Source organism: Tasmannia lanceolata, unplaced genomic scaffold (genome assembly GCF_043159265.1).
Source record: "Tasmannia lanceolata isolate RefF3 unplaced genomic scaffold, GAP_Taslan_0.1 ptg000542l, whole genome shotgun sequence".
NCBI classification, from domain to species: domain Eukaryota; kingdom Viridiplantae; phylum Streptophyta; class Magnoliopsida; order Canellales; family Winteraceae; genus Tasmannia; species Tasmannia lanceolata.
The window spans coordinates 2,501-7,623 of record NW_027519214.1 but is presented as its reverse complement, the minus strand read 5'-3'; the positions used below and the strand labels follow the sequence as shown (position 1 = coordinate 7,623).

The 5,123-nt window shown below is 36.0% G+C and overlaps 3 non-coding genes across 3 annotated transcripts; 1 reads left to right on the top strand and 2 right to left on the bottom strand.

Moving 5' to 3' along the window:
* Positions 1–1,590: 1,590 nt before the first annotated feature.
* TRNAF-GAA (transfer RNA phenylalanine (anticodon GAA)) lies at positions 1,591–1,663 on the bottom strand. Its single transcript has one exon. It is a non-coding gene; the product is annotated as a tRNA-Phe (tRNA).
* Positions 1,664–3,391: 1,728 nt separating this feature from the next.
* TRNAT-UGU (transfer RNA threonine (anticodon UGU)) lies at positions 3,392–3,464 on the top strand. The gene has a single exon. It is a non-coding gene; the product is annotated as a tRNA-Thr (tRNA).
* Positions 3,465–4,732: 1,268 nt separating this feature from the next.
* On the bottom strand, positions 4,733–4,819 carry TRNAS-GGA (transfer RNA serine (anticodon GGA)). Its single transcript has one exon. It is a non-coding gene; the product is annotated as a tRNA-Ser (tRNA).
* Positions 4,820–5,123: the final 304 nt, after the last annotated feature.

Below are 5,123 nucleotides of genomic sequence, written 5' to 3'. Positions count from 1 at the left end.
GTTCGGGGAGTCGATAAGCTAATTCCTGTGGATGTCTATTTGCCGGGCTGCCCACCCAAACCAGAGGCAGTTATAGATGCTATAACGAAACTTCGTAAGAAAGTATCTCGAGAAATCTATGAAGATCAAATTGGGTCTCAACAGGAAAATCGATATTTTACTACCAATCACAAGTTTCATGTTGGACGCAGTACTCATACTGGAAATTACGATCAAGGATTACTCTATAAATCTCCATCTACTTCAGAAATACCTCCTGAAACTGAAACATCTTTCAAATACAAAAGTTCAGTATCTTCCCACGAATTAGTGAATTAGGCAGGATGCTTTTGTGCAGAATAACAAACAGCGGGTAAATCTTCATAAATTTCATCGTAAATGTGAAATACTCATACAAATACAAATGTGGGAGAGATCAAGAAGATGCAAGGTCGTTTATCTGCTTGGCTAGTCAAGCATGAGCTAGTGCATAGATCTTTGGGCTTCGATTACCAAGGAATAGAGACTTTACAAATAAAGCCCGAGGATTGGTACTCCATTGCTGTCATTTCATATGTATATGGTTACAATTATCTACGTTCCCAGTGTGCTTATGATGTAGCACCGGGCGGGTTGTTAGCTAGTGTGTATCATCTTACGAGAATACAGTATGGTGTGGATCAACCCGAAGAGGTATGCATAAAAGTATTTGCCCCAAGGAGGAATCCTAGAATCCCGTCTGTTTTCTGGATTTGGAAAAGTGCTGATTTTCAAGAACGGGAATCTTATGATATGTTGGGAATCTCTTATGAAAATCATCCACGCCTGAAACGTATCTTGATGCCTGAAAGTTGGATAGGCTGGCCCCTACGTAAGGATTATATTGCCCCCAATTTCTATGAAATACAAGATGCTCATTGAATGATAAGAAACTAATATTCACTTCTACGACTCCAGATATTCAAGGAATCTTTTTATGTTCTGTTCTAGATGAAACAGAATAACTGGACTCTCATCTCAGTATTATGAATGGGCTACTAAAGGGGCTTCATTGATATTCCCCAATTTGGAAGATATCCATTTCGGATGAGCAAAGCCAATAGGATGAATCAAAAGAGTTCTGCACCATGAACTTTGTACCGCGCACATCACTTAGATGGGCCCCGAAAAGTCACGTAGGAGGGAGTGAAGAAAGAGAAAGTGAAGAAATAGAATATGAAAGAAAATATGAAATTATGAACTCAAAATTCAGAAATGAAAAGGGGATCAGATTTTCTTTGTACTGTATCTGAAATGAATCCTGTCTATTCCTACCCTTCGATTCCTCTCTAGACTAGACTTTTGGGTTTTCAGCCAACTAACTTCAATTCAAATATGTATGAAGTATTAACATTCTTTTTGAGCGAGAGCAGGTACAGTATGAACAAACAAAAAAGAAGAGGGAACAGAATCTAATTCTTTTCTTTACCCATCAAAAAAAAAAATGGGGGATCTAGATATATCCCTAGATGGATAAGTATGTATCATGATCTAGACTATTAACGAATAGAATATGGATCCCGATCCATATCGATTCATTTGTATGAGTATCTATTCGATATATTAACCACGTGCCAGGAACCAGATTTGAACTGGCGACACGAGGATTTTCAGTCCTCTGCTCTACCAGCTGAGCTATCCCGACCATCCCCGACGCATCATCCTACTAGAGGGCTTGGGTCTATGTCAATTAAAGGGACTCAAAAAACATTAGAAAATCTTACCTCAGCCTTGGAATTTCTTGGATCTTCAAAAAGAAGACTTTGTAAGTGTAAGAGTAATGATATGGACTGTGAATGATTCAATAATGGAGATTCCTTGCCATATATGTTCATTTGTACGTAGATCATATCTATCACAAGACTTGTGATAAGAGAGAAAGATTTCTGGTCGGATCCATTTGTGAAAGAGTAGAGTGAGTGAGAAACATAGCTAAGCTCATTTTGAACCACTGACGAAAAAAGAGGATAAATGGTTAGGGAATGGAATAAAATAGGCCTTTTTTTTTTTATTGGGGATAGAGGGACTTGAACCCTCATGATTTCAAAAGTCGACGGATTTTCCTCTTACTATAAATTTCATTGTTGTCGGTATTGACATGTAGAATGGGACTCTATCTTTATTCTCGTCCGATTAATCAGTTCTTCAAAAGATCTTTCAGACTCTGGAGTAAATGATTTGATCACTGAATCTTCGATTCTTCCTTTTGGAATCGATTTAATTTAGCAAGAATTCTGCAATTTTTCATATAAATAATCAAAAAATCCGGATTCGGGTCGTGATTAATCATTTGATATTTAAGTACGTCTATGTACTTAAATAAGGTCATCCTTTCTGGAGTTTTGATAGAAGGATTCCTCTACCAATGTAGTCAACCCCGTTCGTTAGAACAGCTTCCATTGAGTCTCTGCACCTATCCTTCTTTTGATTCTCGCTTTCTGAACCCTTGTTTTCAGAAAACTGGATTTGGCTCAGGATTGCCCATTTTTAATTCCAGGGTTTCTCTGAATTTGGAAGTTACCACTTAGTAGGTTTCCATACCAAGGCTCAACCCAATCAAGCCCGTAGCGTCTACCAATTTCGCCATATCCCCCTTATGAGATCTCGATCTCATTGTGATCCCATCCCCTTCTTTCATTTATGTTGGAACCATTGAATTCATTAGATACTGATTCCTATATCGAAAAAGTGTCTGCTCCTATTTTATTTCTTGCCCATCTTCTTTCATATCTATTGGAGGACCATTCCATTATTTGGTCCAATCAGAAATGATTCTATCATTGATGTATCTGCAATTCAATATGGATGGATATATCCCACATATAGATGTTCCCCCCCCCTCTCATTTTTCCCGCGCAGTTTGGAATACTGGAACGGTCGATATTCATTCTTCTTTTTTTTTTTTTCGTCCTATCTCCTCCCTTTCCGAATGAAACAAAAGGAATATCTCAGTAGGATCTGGATTGCATCCTTATCTTATCCTTTCCTTAGGAACTACACTCTAATAGAAATAGAATTCATATAATCTGCTATAACTGCTATAACTAATAGTTATATTCTATTCTATAATAGAATATAGAATTATTTCATATGTATATAGTATTATTTTGCGTTTTTTAAATTTGATTTGAATGAAAAAAAAAAATTCTAGTGCTAGTGACTACTAATAAATGAAATAATCAAAAATAAATAATCAAATAGAAAATAATCAAAAATAAAATCAAAATTCATATTATATTAATAATTATTAATATTAATTAATATGTTATAATAATTTATAATAATTAATATTAATAATTATTAATAGCTAATAGCTAACTAAGATCCCAATAGTTTCCCGAATTCCTATTCACGCACTATTTCTGTTATATGAGCCCGCTTAGCTCAGAGGTTAGAGCACCGCATTTGTAATGCGATGGTCATCGGTTCGATTCCGATAGTCGGCTTTCTCTATTTGTTCTATTTTTTTTTTTTTATCAGGATTGATCATCTTTCCTTGAGACCAAGGAATATTGAGAAGACCCCCCCCTTTTTTTTCTCCAAATGTCGGGTTACCGATCTATTATGTTATGTCGCGGGAACTTCCAACTATGAATAAAGAATAAAAAACGGATTGGAGCCGTTTGATCTATACAGAACAAATCAAGAAAAGGATCCTTAACTTCCCATATATACAATATACAAAATAATACGGATATTGATACAATTCATCTTATTCCTCTTTGTAGTACTTCAGTGGATTTAGCTTCGTTTATCGTTTAGTTCAGTATTAATTTAGGTTTATTCTGTAAAATGAAATTTCAATAAAATTAAGGAGTCTTTATGTCTCGTTACCGAGGGCCTCGTTTCAAAAAAATACGCCGTCTAGGGGCTTTACCGGGACTCACTAGGAAAAGACCTAGATCCGGAAGTGATCTTAGAAACCAATCGCGTTCCGGGAAAAGATCTCAATATCGTATTCGTCTAGAAGAAAAACAAAAATTGCGTTTTCATTATGGTCTGACAGAGCAACAATTACTTAGATATGTTCGTATTGCTGGGAAAGCCAAAGGGTCAACAGGTCAGGTTTTACTACAACTACTTGAGATGCGTTTGGATAACATCCTTTTTCGATTGGGTATGGCTTCGACCATTCCGGGAGCCAGGCAATTAGTTAATCATAGACATATTTTAGTTAATGGCCGTATAGTAGATATCCCAAGTTATCGCTGCAAACCCCAAGATATTATTACTATGAGGGATGAACAAAGATCCAGAGCTCTGATTCAAAATTATATGGATTCATCCCCCCACGAGGAGTTGGCAAAACATTTGAGTCTTTATTCATCCCAATATAAAGGATTAGTAAATCAAATAATAGATATTAAGTGGATCGGTTTGAAAATCAATGAGTTGCTAGTCGTAGAATATTATTCCCGTCAGACTTGAACCTAACTAAAATAACAAAGCTTTGGACAAGCCCCTTTTTTTTCTTTCGCCGAAGTAAATAGATCTAAGAGGTTTGATCCGGATTTTTCTCCCATTCACGTATTACAAATGGATCAGCGGTGAGATTTTTATTCCTTGTCCATTCTTTCCGTTCCGGTATTTTCCATACCACAGCAATTAGGAATAGAGAATCTATATCAAATAAAGTACGATTGGAATACTCGTATCAATTGTTATTTGATTTGATACATTGTAGTCGGTACCGTTGGTGAATTAGGTGAAGGTACGGAGAGAGAGGGATTCGAACCCTCGGTAAACAAAAGCCTACATAGCAGTTCCAATGCTACGCCTTGAACCACTCGGCCATCTCTCCTACATAATCTTATGATTATGACCCAGAAACCGAGTGAATAGCGAGTCATTCATATTATTGTATTATTGCAATACAGGTATGACCAATCAATTCTAAATAGAAAATAGAAAACTTTTCATTAAAGAAAGATCTTCCCTCGAGGATCGAGGGATAAAAAAACATTTTTTTTCTTATCTTTTTCTTATCTTATTAAAAAGATTAAAAAAAAATAGATAGAATCTATCTATTCATGTTTGTCAAGAAGACGATCCCGTCTTATTCTTAGATTTATACTGGATTAAACCAATGAATTGGAACAAGTCAA